We start from the raw sequence: 16,583 nt of genomic DNA on the forward strand, positions 1-16,583 counted from the left end.
CTCTCTAAATTATTTATAATACCTAATACAGTGTTAACACTGTGTAAACAGTTGTAAGTACACTGTAAATAATGGGTAAATAGTTACCAGCCTATGTCAAATTCGTGTTTTGCTTTTTGGAACTTTTTGGAATTTTCTTTTTCTGAATATTTTCCATCTGCTGTTGGTGGAATCACAGATGTGGAACCCGTGGACACAGAGGCCACAGGTGCCTGGTTGTTTCACCATCCCATTGACGTACAGCTCTAATGTCAAAATCTAACCCAAGGAGAGGAAGCCTGGAAAAACAAACAACACACAAGGCAACCAGCTCCTTTACAAGAGACGTGGTATTTCATTCAATGTTGGTTGAACCCAATGGCGTAATCTACAGTTTCCTTTCTTAGGATTAAATATGAACTAGGGCCTCATGGCGGATTTTCCTGGGACGAACCTTTCCTCTCACCCGACAGATCTGTGGGCTATTTCACCACTGGCTTGTGCTGCCTCTTAGGCCTTAGGAAACGTTTTGGCAGGTTGTGCCGTTATTTTGCTCATGTTGTGAGTAGCATTTCTCTTGACCTTTTGTTATTTACTGAAACAGTCCAGCCTGTTTTCTTTTAAGAGAAGCGTGAAATGAAGGGGAGTCGGCTGACTTTGGTATCAGAAGACGGACTTCAGGCTGCTTGGCTTCAAGGAGACTTTTCAAGTGAGGGGGTCACTAGCCTCCTTGTTTCTTATTCACAGAATTATAAGGGGTCTTTTCAGGGGAGTTTTTTTTTTTTTTCCTCACTAAAACAGATACATGTAAGGTTACTCATTTCTTTAAAACATTTCCCACATCTAAAAACATAACTCTGTAAGAGTTTTTTTCTGACATCTTGGGCATGGTGGGTTGTCCAGGGTCTCTCTGGTTTTGAACGTGCTGGGACGAGTTTCAGGGGAAGACAGCTCTGACTGGTGACGGGCAGCCCAGGTCCAGGGGATCCTGACTGACCTCTCATGACTCGTGTCTCATGTGTTTCTCAGCGTCTCACAGGGGTTCTTTCTCCCTTCTTTCTGCCTACCTGGGTGTGCCACACCTGTCTCACTGGTGCTTTTGTGCCTCTGCCCCTGATAGGGGACTCCCCATTCACTGCAGGTAAAGGAAGTACCAAGATCCCATCACATCTTTGAAGATGAGAAAAAAATGTGCGTGTGTATTTCAAAGCATATGCCCTACCACCGAGCTACATCCCTAGCCCTGCTTGTGTATTTATTTATTTATTTTTCCATTCTTGGCCGACCCTGCGGCATATGGAGTTCCCAGGACAGGGATCAGATCCGAGCCACAGCTGTGACCTAAGCCACAGCTGTGGCAACACCAGATCCTTAACCCACTGTTTTAGGCCAGGGATTGAACCTGTGTCCCAGCACCCCCAAGACATGGCCGATCCCATTGCACCACAGCAGAAACTCCTGCATATGTATTTACATACACTCTTGTTCCTGGATCCCCATATATTTACCTACTACTGGTCTCTGCCTCAGACAGAAAATTCTACAGGAAATTACGTCTTTTCGTTGGGCTTCCCATAGCTCTTGAACTCAGCTGCTCGCGTTAAAGACATCACTCACATTTTTGTCATTTTTGTTCTCTTAGCCAAACAAGATGACCTTGACATACATAAATCAGCCCCAGTGATTTCTGTCTCATTCTGTATGACCTGTGGGTTTGAGAATTGCCACAGTCTCATCATGGGCCGTTGCTTTGGAGATGTTTCATTCATCTCTTCAGTCATTCAGTCAACAGATTGTCCTCAGTGTTGGGTTGCACTGATGGACAGAGCCACGGGCTTCTCATGGAACTCATAAGTGAATACAGAGGCCTAGATGATATGCAAGTAAACCAGAAAGTAAGGAGTTGGTAGACAGCAGAAGAAGAATGCCAGATAAATGGGGAGGGGTGAATTTGTATAGATCAGAGTGTCCCTGGAGATGTTGTTGGGCCCCAGACCTGTCAGATAAGGAGGAGTCCTGGAAGTCCTGGGGGGACCTTTGGAGATAGAAGGCAGAGCAAAATCTTGGCCTAAGTTCCACTCCCCTCTCCTCCCTCCCTGTGCCTTATCTCATGTCTATGTTTGGCACTTGAGGCTATGACCTGATTGCTCTTTAAACCTCTGTGTCATTGGGAACACTCACAAAACAATAGAAAGATGCTGTCTTATTAGATTCCTGCTGAGTCCAGCATGAACCTTTCAGAAACTTGGTTATCTCCCCCCAGCCCCCACCCCCGCCCCGACTCTTCTATTCAAAGAGGCTACACTGTACAGATCAGAAGATACGGTGACTTCATTTCTTAGAGAAAAGTCGTAGGAAATCCTTTAAAATCCTCTGATCAGAAAAAGAAGCAGCCTAGAAGTTCAAATACGAGGCTGAGTTGGATGAGCTACTCACTGACTAATACTAACTTTCTCATGGCACTTTTTAAACTTATTATTTTGCAGTAACTATAGATGCAAGATGTTACAATAATAGTACAGAGAAGTACCTTGTACCCTTCACCTTGCTTCCCCCAATGGGAACACCTTGCATATGATAGCATATAGTATAATATAAGTATAGTATAAACATTAGCAACACCAGGGAATTGCCATTGGTATAATCTCTAGACCCGAGCTCTGAATAGATTTCGCCAGTTTCTACCTGTACTTGTTTGTGTGTGTGCATGTACTTTATCCCATGTTTGTGTTCCTGTAACCACCATTGCCATCAGGATACAGAACTATTCCACCACCTCCAAGAAACTCCCTTGTCTCCTGGCACTCATGTATCAGAAATCGCAGCAGATGATATTCTGCTTCTTGTCTGGGTCATATTCTGGGTGGATCTGTAGTGAGAGAGGTTAGCTAAATCTCTGAATTCAATCACTTGATTTGGCTGCCATGGAATCTGCATAACTGACTTACAAATGGAGGCCCTTGGTCTGACTTGTAGGAAGAACATCTATAAGCCCAGAACAAAACCCCACAGGTTTGAATAAATAACCTCAACCTCATCAAGGGAGCCTGTCAGTTGAGACCACTTGGTTTAAGAGGCTGTGACTAGTCATGTGACCTCAGTAGTTTACTTCAAAGAATAAAACCCTTTCTGATGCCACATCACTTTTGGGACTTTATCAGTATGGGAATCCTATTCCGGTATTTCTTGAAGATGGCCGGGGAAGCAAATTCATGAGTAATGGGTACACAGGTTACCTCATCCTTGGATGCATTCCTTATAAAAAGAGAAGAAATTATAGGAAGATGCCCCTTTGTGGCATGGAGGGGAGAAACCTTTAGGACGTGCAGTGAGCGAGAGCTTTAGGTGCAGGCTGAAAGAGAAACAGCTATAAACAGATTGAGGGAGAGACAACGGATTTAAGGGAAAACATCTGCCTGCATCTGACATCCAAAAGCTGCATCTGTGGCCGAGGATCAATCTTGTAGTGCTTAAAAAAGGAATGCGAGGGGGCCCAAAGCGGGCTCGGCAAGTTTCTTCTTTTTCCTCGAGATTTTCTGTTTGCTTTGCCCAGAATGCTGCCAGGCTCTGATGAAATAAACTCATGTGGTCCTGTTTCTTGATGCAGGAGAACCATTCGTTGTAAGCTAACTTTAGAATGACTGAAGGAAAAGACATTTCACCTGTATTGTTCTAGATATACTCATCAGAGGAGCCCATTTACTTTGCTAAATGAAACTTCTAGAAATCTCCAGATGTATTTCAAGTAGACATTTTCAGTATTAAAAAGCTGGAAACCAGAAGAAAGGAGCAGATATGTTCTTTTTTTAAAAAAATATTAGAGTATATTTGGTTTACAATGTTGTGCCAGTTTCTGCTGTACAGCAAAGTGACCCACTCTCATATATATACACACACACATTCCCTTTCTTGTAGTTCCCTTGCTGTACAGTAGGACCTCATGAGCAGACAGGTTCTCATGGAGCCTCAGAAGAGATTCAGAGCATCTCTGTCAATGCTAGATTGAACTTAAAATTTGTCAAATAAGTCCTTGGCTTAGGTATTCTTTTTTCTCTTGAGTCACTTGTTTGTATCCTGTAGGCACAGAACAAGAGGCTGGTTGAAAGGAAATAGAGATCAAGTGTTCCCCACAGATAGGCTAGTTCTCCATTTCTCTGAGTGGAAGCAAAAGAGGATCATGGGTAAGGGCTTCAACTCTGCCTCCTCACCTAGTCTGCCCAGTGGGATGCTTTACATTCCAAGATCATCCCCTCAGAGAACGTCACGGATGCAATCCATGCTACCCAAAGACCGCCATCCCTGAGATGGAGGGAGTTGTCCTCCATTATTGTCCACAACCTTTGGGGATGTTTCACAGTTAAAGTACTTCCTAACTTTACCCTTCCCTCTCATTGTCCACGTGTGTTCTGTCTTTTTAACTCTTATCTTTATTTTTATACATCTTGCTCCCAACCAAGATTGCAATGAGATTCCTGTGTGCCATTGCCACATACATTTTGAGCAATTTGGAATTGCATCAAATAGGAATTAAGTGTGTGTGATGCTGTTCACTAGAGCTCTGTTCTGAATAATGATGACAATGGCCTCTGCATTTGGCAGCGTTGGGGAGGGGGGAACGTTGAGTGAGCGTGGCTGATAATGAGGGAGGGTGGCATCAGAGTGTCGCAAAATAGCAGTAAGAGATGGTCACCTGCTCTTTGTGCTCAGAATCCCTTTCTGATGCATAGACTCTCAGCATTTGTTGAAATAAATTGAGCCAGATATAGTATGTCCCCTGTTTCCAGATTTCTCCTCTATCATGTGGATGTCCTAAGCCCTGTGTTCTCCTCTATCATGTGGATGTCCTAAGCCCTGTGTTGAAAATTAGGACAAGTTACAATAACATCAGCTAATTCACCTCAAATCACATAGGTTGAACGTGGTTTGAACTCAGCTTTGAACCTGGTCCAAGTGTTGAGGAGACTTTTGGTGTAAGGGACAGACTCAAATTTCATTTTTTCTTTCTTATGAGAAATCTCTAGAACTGTTTCATGACAACCGGGCGAGGACTGGTGCAATCTGAAGATCTCCATCGTAGAGTAGCCTAACTCAAAACTTGTTAGCTGGGGTACTCATTTCATGCTGTTTGCTGGGCATTTCTTCCGACATTGAAAAGCACTGGTTGAATTTTTCCAGACAAAGCAGTTGACCTTAGGATTTGGCATCCTTTGAGTTTACACCATAATTCAAATCCAAATCCTTTTTAAAAAAAGAAAACTGTATTACACACAAAAGGTGGCCTGATAGTGAGGCAAAGAGTAATAACAGGCGGGGCAGTCTCAAATCAGGCCAGGGTGACAGGCTGGGACATCTTGTTTTCATCAAGCTCTCATAGCTACCTCTTACTTCTCTGTGTTTGCTGGGCTTTTGAGATTCTGTTGTGTTCTCTGTAGCTGGATGTTTTCCAGAGGGTCATCAAGAGAAAGGAGTATCCTCTGCATTAATAACCTTTGGAAGGATTTTAGCAGTAAAATCAGAGGCTGAATGATCTGGTAGAGAATAGAAATAGGGCGGCGTTTATTTCCCCTTCCAGGAAAGTGTCAAGTTCACCATACCCCAGCACCAGACCCTCTTCACCCAATACCTCTGAGAACTCGTATAAAGTTTACTCAATAATAGTGAAGTAAATGGCAAATCCACTACCCTCGTTTTGGGAATAAGAATTGTTCCTTTTAAAGGCATACGAGATACAAAGTAAGTGACTGCAACCTCTTACTTGGGGTAACAGCTAATTTCTTCATGTTATGTGCTTTTCTGTTTCTTTGTTTTTTTGGGGGGGTTTGTTTGTTTTTTGGTGAATTCATTAATGTGGAGTTACAGAATAACTCTTGAATATTTACACTTGCTACCTTTATCTACTTATTGAAAAGAACAGATACTATATAAAAATTTAAAGGATATACTGAGTTGGGAGTTCCCTTGTGGTGCAGCTGGTTAAGGATACGGTGTTGTCACTGCAGCAGCTTTGGTTTCTGCTGTGGCAAGGGTTCCAGCCCTGGCCTGGGAACTTCAGCATGTCACAGGTATGGCCAAAAAAAAAAAAAGTATACTGAAATGTATGTCAAAGATAAACACCATAGATGAGGAGTCAGAAAACTATGGCCTATGGGCCAAATCTAGCTTGCCACTTGTTTTTGTAAATAAAATTTTATTGGAACACAGCCGTACATCTTTGCTTATAGATTGTCTGTGGCTATTTTCCTTTTATAACAGTAGTTAAAATTAAAATCAAGAATGGATGTCTTAAAATATTCGCTCTCAGATCCTTTACTGAAAGTTTTCCAATCCCTGCCACAGACACCTCCATGATATCCATTCATTCATTCATTCATTTGTCCAGTTGATATTCATTTGTTCGGTGAACACCAACTCTGTTAAAGATACTAGGACACGCAGAGATGAAGAAAGCAGTTTCTAATGTCCAAGAACTTTCCATGTGACAGAGACAATTCACAAACTCAGATGCCACCTCCTGCAGCACATACCATAGACCTAGAGAGAACTAAATTTTTGTGTAGTTCAGAGATGGCAGAGGCCCTGGACAAAGGGAAGGAATTGGGATAAGCAAAAGGATATTGCTTTCATGAGTATGGCTCCCAGTGATTTCCCAGTGGGAACTTCATGAAAATAAGAGTCATTTCCTTCATGGAACTTTATAAATTGCAGTGCCCAAAAGGTGGAAATGATTTAGGATATTACTGAGCATCCAGATTTCTTTATCTGGAAGCATATTTCCCCTTTAACTTGGGGGATAGTCATATTTCTAGAAAATTTGTAAAGGTTTGAAGGAAGGCTTCCTTTTTCAGGTGGGAAGACAGAAGGAATTCCTTTGCTTTTTTACTGACTGCTCCCTGAGGAGAGTAATAGTAAATGGTCTGGGTCTACAGAAAGGATCTTAGCAGGAAACCCCTCAAATATCAGTTGAATTAAAAATAAGGTAAAAGTACAGACCTCAAGCCATGAATAAGCATGACTCAGTGAGTCTCAGAATGCCACAGTGTGCCAGTATGAAGAGAACTCTTGGTGAAGGTTCTCGTCAAATGCCACCTCACCTGGAAGATTCCATGCAGGAAGCCTTCTGGAATCTTCCAGTTAGGATTAATGTCTGTCTCTTCATTTGCGACCTGCTCAAGGGCTGAGTTCATGCCCTTTTTGATTTTTGTATCAGCAACAGTGCCCACTCCACAGTTTCTATTTTCCAAATACCTAGTGATTTAACATGAGCTGAATGCCAACTGACACACCGTGTCTTCAAAATCTAGGTGGCCAATTTTGTTGAAAGACCCTAGAATTGAAGGTTTATCTAAAAATGAAGCAAGTGAGAATCTGTCCATTCTGCTGCCATCAGAGGATCAAAAATGTTGGCTGAATTCTGGTCACCTGTGCTCTGTATTCATAGCAACAAAGTGACTGGAGCAAGTGCAGCTGATTTTTTTTATTATTACTCAATGAATTTTATTACATTTATAGTTGTACAATGATCATCACAACCAAATTTTATAGCATTTCCATCCCAAACCCCAGCGCATCCCCCCACCCCCCAACCTGTCTCATTTGGAAACCATAAGTTTTTCAAAGTCTGTGAGTCAGTATCTGTTCAAGTGCAGCTAATTTATGTTAGAACACAGCCCTGCGAGGTTTCCCCCACTAAAAGCATACTCTTTCAACTGATAAAGTGAGTGTGTTTGTTGAGAAAGCTACTGAAAGCAAATGATACTGAATTCCAACTAGTACACTTTATCCTAGGAAGCATCAAACTGAAATATTTCCCATTTCCTCCCTGAGTAGGAGGGCCCCTGAAGTTGCCCCCCAACACCCAGACCCTAGCAGCATCCCCCTGGGGCTCCAGCCCCAGGTTGCCAAGATGCCCCAACTAGCCCTCAGTGTCTCCTAAAGTTTCCTCAGTGCTCTGCCTTCACGGGAGCTGGGTGCCACTTCACAGGGGTAGGCCTCAGGTAAAGACTAGAAGAGGGACATGTGTTCTGGAAGCTCATCTTGCGCCCCACCCCCACCCCAAGCCCAAAGAGGAAAAATCCATCCCTTGCGTGTGAAGAGCAAGCTTTAGGGCATTTGCTGACAAACAGATAAAGTCGCTGCCTACACTGCTGGGTGCCGTTTTCCGTCACAACTGGCCAAGTAAACACCGACTCTGCTGTCTCCTTCAGGCCCCACCGTATATTTATGAATGGGATCGTTTCCTCATTTTCTTTTCCTGTCAGTAGCAGGGAAGTCAGAAGGCATTACCTCCAAAATGGGGAAAGAACACTGCAAGTCCACACATTTGCAGCCATCTGTGGCAGAGCCCCGATGTCATGGGCCCCGTCCCTTCGGGGTTTGTCCTGAGTTTCTGATTTATACCTTTTTACCCTCTGGAGGGCCTAGAAATGCTGAAGTGAGATGAAATGACTGATTAGCCTCAAGTTCTGTTTTCACTGGAGTCTTTCTGGACGGCCTCTGATTCCTTCCCCTTTCAAGCCCTCGGTGGCATGAATCCACTGGGTTTCTGCCCACATCACTGCATTCCTAGGATGCCTTTCACAGGCCTTTGCAAGATCATCTGACAGCCGCCTGTGAGGTCAATGAACTTTATACATAATTAAACCTTCGCAGTGAGGAGAATTAATTTTTTTCCCCTCCCTGAGAAGCAGAGAAACAGGACATGTTATGCTGCCCTCCATTACTGAGGAAAAGTTCTGTGGAGTCATCAGGCTCGTTTCACATGATTTAATGCTGAACCGAATAAGAAAGTGGTTGCATCCTCTACTGGGCCTCACAGAACAGTCACCACCCACACTGTTTATTCAGACTTGAATCTTGGCCATTTGGGGTTTAAGCCAGAAGAAAGGGGGGGGGGGGAATCCAACCCTGGAATGAACGCTTTTGAAACTCTGTATTCTTGATGAAATGCGGCCAAGGATTCTTTAAAAAATCTATTTAAAATCAATTACTGGGATCGTATTTTCATTTACAATGGATTGTTAGCAACAGCATATTTTCTCTGTTTCCATCCAGCTTTGGAGTCAGGGCTGGAACTGGAATCCTCCCTCTGTTTGCCTGGGTATCTGATGCCACCACCCAACTATGTGGGTAATTGGGCAACTCTGACCTTTGACCAGCTTTCCATAAAATAACAAGGAAAGGTGTGAGGAGGCAAGGAATCAAATGAAAACAAGCCTAAGGGATTGCAGAAAGAGTGCTCCCCTGCCCCGGGGGGAGGGGAGGGACAGGAAAATAAGAGGCATCTCTCATATTAGAGGAAAGAGAAAGTAAAGGGCAGGACTGGGTATGCCTGGGAAGAGAGGCCCCAGGACCATCTGCCAGGGTTGCAAAAAAAAAAAAAAGGAAAAGAAAGAAAAAAGAAAATCTCAGATATGTCAGATTGTCTCGGGTTTTTAAAGCTCTCTAGAGGAGATTCTGGAACGTCCGGCCGCTACCCACCCTACTCTTGGCGGTTCCTACAGCCAGGGCATTCTTATTTCCAGCCTAAACTGTGCACGTGGAGCTGCTTCAGGGGCTAAGTTATTGATGGGGACCGCCCCACCTCCCCAGGCACGTGTTACTCCGAAGCTGGGAGGGAGCCTGTGAGTTGCTGATTGGTTGAAGCTACTGTCACTTTGCCCTCCATACCCAGCAGCCCCCAGGGCGACTGGTGGAATTGGTGCTGGGCACAGGATGGAGACTTTAAGAGTCTGGCACTGTTACCTGGCATTTTGTGTACGTCATCAGGAGGAAAGGACATCGCTGTGACATGTCCACATATCCAGGAATGAGCTTCACAACCATGTGCAACTATTAAGTATGAACCTCCGCTTTTGGATTTTAAGCGATCCAAGTTTTTAAGGAACAACTCTTGAAAACCAGAAGGGAGATAGACTCTTGAATTTCACTGACCTCGAGATGGTAGGTAGTTCTGCTCCTCAGTTTTCTAAATAAGAGCTCAGACTCTACGGGTAGCTGCTGTGTCTCCAGTTCTATCCCTGGACCAGGAACTCGCGCATTATGTGGGCAGGGCCAAAAAAAATTAGAGCTGAAAGCCAGAGAGCTTAAGGGACCAATCCTGGACTAGACATCAGGTCTCATGCCCCCTCCCTGCCCCCAGTGTCCTGCCCTTCAGAGGATGGTGGTCTGGAGGCGAAGTGATGCTGGGACTGAGGTCACTTTCTCACTTCCTCTGGCCCCTTCCGCCTCCCCGGCAGATGCGCAGGGAATGGTCAGCGCCTCTGTGAGGGAGTTACAGATTCATTGAAAAGCTGTCAGATACCCCCGGGCGGCCTGGCTCCTTCCCTTTTTTTTTTTTTTTTTTTTTTTTTTAAATAAATCAAGTTATGTCATTGCCCTACCTCAGGCTGCACTTTGTTCCAGAAGGGAAGTGGTCGTCTTCCCTTTCATCCGCCCACCCCCATCTGCACCGAGTTGCAGTTCCCTGTGCATATAAATTACTGAATGAGTGGAGTGAGCAGTGCAATTTGATGGTGAGGGTCTCGAGCCCTCAAAGACTAAGCCCGGTGTCCACTCCTCACTCACCTTCCCTGTCTGTCTAGTGATAATAATACTTGTGCTAACTGCCTGAAGGGCCCCTAGGAATAAATGATAATATCTATAGATATCTTTAAAATATGCAAAACTCAGGGTTCTGATATTGTGAAATATTTCAAGCAAACAGGAAATGTAGAGAATAAGATAGCAAATGCCTTTGTATCTACCATCGCTGTCATATCTTTATGCACTATTGGCTTCAGATCTTCTTACCTCACTTTAAAATGAGAGAGAAAGAGAGAAAGAGCGTGCACTTCCTCAGTCCCATTCCTCTTTTCTGTTCTCTGAGCTTCACAGCTTCCATTTAAATTTGGTCTCTATTATTACTAAGCATGATTGCATGTTTTACACATGTGTTTTTCCATAGACAGTATGTATATTTTTCACTGTTTTCAGTCTTTCTCTATACAATATCATTGGCTTTGGTGAGATTCATCTCTTGTAAAACATGGACCTCTGCTTCATCCATCCCCCATTCTGTGTGGTAGTCTATCAAAGGAAGGTCGTTACAGTTGTTTCTAAATTTTAAAATGTCCATTTGAAGAATATGATAGAGGTTTCTAACTTCGTGATATTACAGATGGTGCTACAACACATGCATGTTCTTTGCCTACATGTGGGAGAGTTGAGTTTTTCTTAGAGATAGAGATAGGTAGGTAGAGAGACAGACAGACATCTACATATGCAACATGCCCAGGAGCTAAGTGATAAAGTTAGAACATCTTCAACTTCCCTGGATGTCGCCAAATTGCTCTCCAAAGTGATGGCATCAATTCACCACCATTGTGGTTTGAGAATTCCTACTGCCCCATATTCTCTCCAGTATGTGTCATTGTCTTATTTAAATTTTTCTTTTGCCCATCTGATGGCTGTGTAGGGTTTAGATGTGATTTCCTGATTTCTAGTGAGGTTGAGCATCTTTTCATCTGCTTACTGAAGTCAGCTTTCTCCCTTAATGAATTCTTTCTTTTTATCCTTTGCCTGTTTTTCTTTTGGGGTGTTTGTTTCCTTAATGATTTATTGGAGTATATGAAATGTTCTTGATACCAATCACTGGACTCTTATGTGCTTGGCATATATCTTCTGTTGGTTTTGTAATTTTATTTTATTGATGGTATGCTAAGAGTTTTTCATTTTGTTTTAGTCTTATAACAAGTTTGTGGGGTAAATACTATTTCTATTCCTATTTTATCAGTTAAGATAGTGCCTCTAAGAGAGTTTAAGTAAATAGACTGAAATCTCACAACTGGTGGGGGGGGGGGGCTGGATCAAATCCAAATCTGTCTAGTTCTAGCGTGCTCTTTAAGACATAAGCACTGTGAATGTCCTCATTTTACAGATGAGCACACTGAGGCTCAGAGATGTTCAGTGATTTGCTCAGCATCACACAGTGCAGTAATTAGTTCTGTGAACCAGAACTAATCTTCAGGTCTCTAGATGGCTAGCACAATTGTATACCTGGATAGAAAGATGGGGGAAAGGAGGAAAAAAAATACTGCATCCACATATCCTTTTAAAATGTAGCTTTATAAAATGACAAACTATTTGAAATACAAACAAAAAAAAAAAATTCACAGAATAACACAGCAACCAGTAGTCAACTCTGCTCAGATTTAATAAATGTTGACATTTAGCTAAATTTTTAAAAGTTTATTTTATGCTGAAAATCTTACAGTTAAAGCCTCTTTTCTACCCTAACCTGATCCCATTCCCCTCCAACTTTAATGGAGGTAGCCACTGTTGTGTATCCTATCAAAGTTGTATCGTTACACACATATTGTTGCATTTATCTCCTGGCTGTGTGTCATGAACAATAACTAGTATTTTTTGTGAGTTTAAAACATTTATGGTCATGTCTTTAATAATCCATCTTTCTGCAACTTGCTTTATCACTCAAAATTATGTTTTTAGGATTTATCTAGTTAATTGATGCAGAGCCAGTTTCCTTACCTGCTACCTCAATTCCTTTTATGAATATATCATAATATATCTATTCTCTAATTGACAGGAGTTCATTTATACACAGTGCTGTTGTGAACTTCCTTTGGCTTATTTCTCCATGTGGATGTGTGAGCTTCTCAAAGGTGGGGGTGCAGACATGGATTTCTGGGTTTTAGGGGACAGACATCATCCACTTTGGTAGATGGTACTGAATTGCTCTCAATTCACACTTTCAGCAACCATGTATCAGAATTCTTGTTGCTCTGTATCTTTTCCAACTGGGCATCATCAGGCTTTCACATTTTGCTAATATGACAGATTGAAAGGTATCTTATATTGTGGTATTGATTTATATTTTTCTGATTTCTGGTGACATGCTTTTCTTTCTCATGATTGTTGGTCATTTGGGTTATTTTTTGGTGTATTTCCAGTTTATAGATTTTGCTCATTTTTTGTGGAGGGTTATTTGGTTTTTTTCTTTACAGATTACTAGATGTTTACTATGTATCTTATATACTTAAAAAAAACAAAAACCAAAAAACCTCTCTCCATTTCTTGCCCTTAGCCTTTGTATTTTGGTGTCTTTTGTCACATAAGTTTTAAAATCAAATGGATCAACATGTCTTTTTGCCTTTTTTTTTTTTTTTGCTTTATGGGTTTGTGCTATTGTGTCATTCCCTAATGTGGGGTTATAAAAAATCGTCTATATTTTTTTCTTAAATATTTTAAAGTTACCAGTAATTCTTTTGGAATTCATTTTTGGACGTAATGTGAGTTGAAGATTTGTTGTTGTTGTTTTTTTCCATATGAATAACCAGTTGTTCCAGAACCATTTAATAAATAGTTCAGTCATTTCCCACAGTTTTTTTTTTTTTTTTTTTTTTTTAGCTATTTCTTGGGCCGCTCCCGCGGCATATGGAGGTTCCCAGGCTAGGAGTCGAATCGGAGCTGCAGCCACCGGCCTACGCCAGAGCCACAGCAACGCGGGATCCGAGCTGCGTCTGCAACCTACACCACAGCTCACGGCAACGCCGGATCGTTAACCCACTGAGCAAGGGCAGGGACCTAACCCGCAACCTCATGGTTCCTAGTCGGATTCATTCCACTGTGCCACGACGGGAACTCCTTCCCACAGTTTTATAATGCTACTCTGTCACATCCCCAGTTCCTACATGCAGAGGGGCTCTCTCTCTTATGTTGGTCTACTTATCTATATCTACACCAATCCTATTGTGTCTTAACTATAAGCCTTTTTTTTTTTTTTTTTTCTTGTCTTTTTAAGGCTGCATCTGCGGCATATGGTAGTTCCCAGGCTAGGGTTCAAATCGGAGCTGTAGCTGACGGCCTACCCCACAGCCACAGCAACGCAGGATCTGAGCCACATCTGCGATCTATACCGAAGCTCACAGGCAACGCCAGATCCTTAATCCACTGAGCAAGGCCAGGGATCGAACCCACGTCCTCATGGACTGGGTTTCCTTTCCTATTTTTCAGATTGGGTTTGTTACTGCTGAGCCAGGACTCAAAAACTCCTTGGCTGTTTTTTTGACCTTAATTCTTCTGTATGAATTTTTAAACCAGCTAAAAATGTCCATGAAAAACCTTTCTGAGACTTTAATACGAATTATATTCAATTTATGTAGGGAAGGAACTAATGTTGGTGTTGAGTCTTCTCATCTCTGAGCATGATATATTGCTCTATTTAGGTCTTATGACTTTCAGTGAAGTTTTATAATTTTCTTTCATTTAACTTTTGCACCTCTTTCTTTAGATTTATCTCCAGGTTTGTCATACTTTATTGCTATTGCTTACAGGATCTTTTAAAAGTTACATTTTTAATTGGTTGTTGCTGATAAGGATGCCATGGATATTTGCATATTAATCTTGTTTCCAGTATTCTTTCCAAACTCTTTTGTAACTTGTAATTGTAGTTTCTCATGGATTCTCTATGTAGACAATCTTATGTGTAAATAATTCTTTTGCTTCTCCATTTCAAATTCTTATTTCTCTTACTCCTTTTTCTTGTTCTATTGTATCAGCCAAATATGTCACATGACAGTGAATGGAGTCGTGGTAGAAAAAGCACATTTATCTATGTCCTGATTTTAAAGGAAGTATATTCCTAAAGTTTATTTTAGGTTCTTAATAGAAACTACTTAGTAAAAACCTTCTTCTATGCTTGGTTGTCTAGGTATTTTATTGTATTTTTAAATTTTGAATAGGTGTTAAATTTTATAAATGTTTTTTCTTCATCTATTGTGATGATCAGTTTTTTCTTCTTAATATGTCAGTGTGGCAAATTATAGCAAGACTTTCTAATGTTAAATCTTCCTTGAGCTTCTTGAATAAATCTTATTGGATCATCACATACACACACCCATGCATACTATATACTACCATGTGATAAATATATGTGATTATGATATATGTGATACATTATAGATATCATATAAAACATTTATTTTAAAATAAATGTATATTTATAGACATACTACACTTCTAGGTATGATTGCTAAGATTTTATTATTTGTGATCATAATATTCTATTTTTTGGCGTATCAATTTTTTTGTCTTTTTTGTCTTTTTAGGGCCACACCGCAGCATATGGAAGTTCCCAAGCTAGGAGTCGAATGGAGCTGTGGCTACTGGCCTATGCCGCAGCGACAGCAATGTGGGATCTGAGGCACATCTGTGACCTACACCACAGGTCATGGCAACGCCGGATCCTTAACCCACTGAGCAAGGACATTAGTCGGGTTCGCTAACTACTGAGCCATGATGGGAACTCCCCGGTGTTTTAACTTTGGTAACATACTTTTCTAGGAAATTTTCCATTTAATCTATTTTTAGTTTTATTGCTTTAAAGTAGAGAATAGAATTATCATACTCTAAAACAATCTTTACTGTATTTATAGTTATGGCTCCTTTTCATATCTAAAAGTGTTTATTTGCGCCTTCTTTTGTTTCTCTTGCTCATTCTTGTTGAGCACCTACCTACTTTGTCTTTTTATCTTAAGAAAATCCACATTTGTTCCTATGTATATTGCTTCTTTGCTTTTATTTTACTGATTTGTTATTATCTTTATCATCACCTTCCTGCTACTTTATCTTTGTCCATTTGTGGAAAAAGAATTTTTTTCTATTGTCTTTGAGTTTATTTTATTGCTTAATTTTTTTGTTCTTCCTAATTTAAAATGTTTCTTGTTTTCTTATATTGCATTTAAGGCTAAAACTCCATCTACTAATATCTAGGGTTTTAGTTATTGTTCAGTTCCAAATAGTTTGTTACTTTCATTTTTATTTTATTTAATAATTTGACAGTGTGTTTTTGAAATTTCAAGATGTTCTGGGGTTTGGGGCCTGTGGTTTTGTTACTGGTTTCAACTTTTATTGTATTTTTGGTTGATGAGTGTGGTCTGAATGTTAGCAATTCTTTGAAATTTGTTGAAACTTGCTCTGTGGCCTAGAACCTGGTCAATTTTTATAAACATTTCATGTGTATTCCTTATTTATTGAATGAAGGGTTCTCTTCACAGCCACCAGATAAAGTTTGTAATATGTGTTATTTAAATTTTTTCCTATTTTTTATACTGGTCTGTTGATTTCATAGAGGTATGTGCTAAAATCTCTAACTATAATCTTGAATTTGTTACCTTCATATAATTAAATCAGTTTTTGCTGTATATATATTTGACCTGTGTGGTTAGGTATATGGAAGAATTGCTGGTGAATGTATCTTTGAATCTTTAAACAGTGATCTTCTTTATCACTCTAGATGCTTTTGGCTGTAAAGTATATTTTATCAGATTAAGTCATTCAATTAAAATAAGTATTTATTGAGCATTTACTATTTGTAGGGACACTTATTATCAGAAACATTTTTTCCTATTTACTCTTCCTCTAACATTATATTTTAGGCTTCTCTCTTAAAACAGCCGGCATTTTACAAAATTCAATCTGAAGATTTTTTTCCTTTTAATGAATTAGTTTAAGCCGTTTACATTTATTAAGTCATGTATTTGGAATTCACTAGGAATCCAAATGTTTTCTGCTGCCATGCTTCTTGTATACTTATTTTTTTTCTTCCT

At 40.7% G+C, this 16,583-nt stretch overlaps 1 protein-coding gene across 3 annotated transcripts in view; it reads left to right on the top strand.

Moving 5' to 3' along the window:
* Positions 1-16,583, top strand: part of BCL2 (BCL2, apoptosis regulator) — a 180,812-nt gene that overhangs the window by 68,870 nt on the left and 95,359 nt on the right. The gene's annotated exons all lie outside the window — the stretch shown is intronic.

Source organism: Sus scrofa, chromosome 1 (assembly GCF_000003025.6).
Source record: "Sus scrofa isolate TJ Tabasco breed Duroc chromosome 1, Sscrofa11.1, whole genome shotgun sequence".
Lineage (NCBI taxonomy): Eukaryota > Metazoa > Chordata > Mammalia > Artiodactyla > Suidae > Sus > Sus scrofa.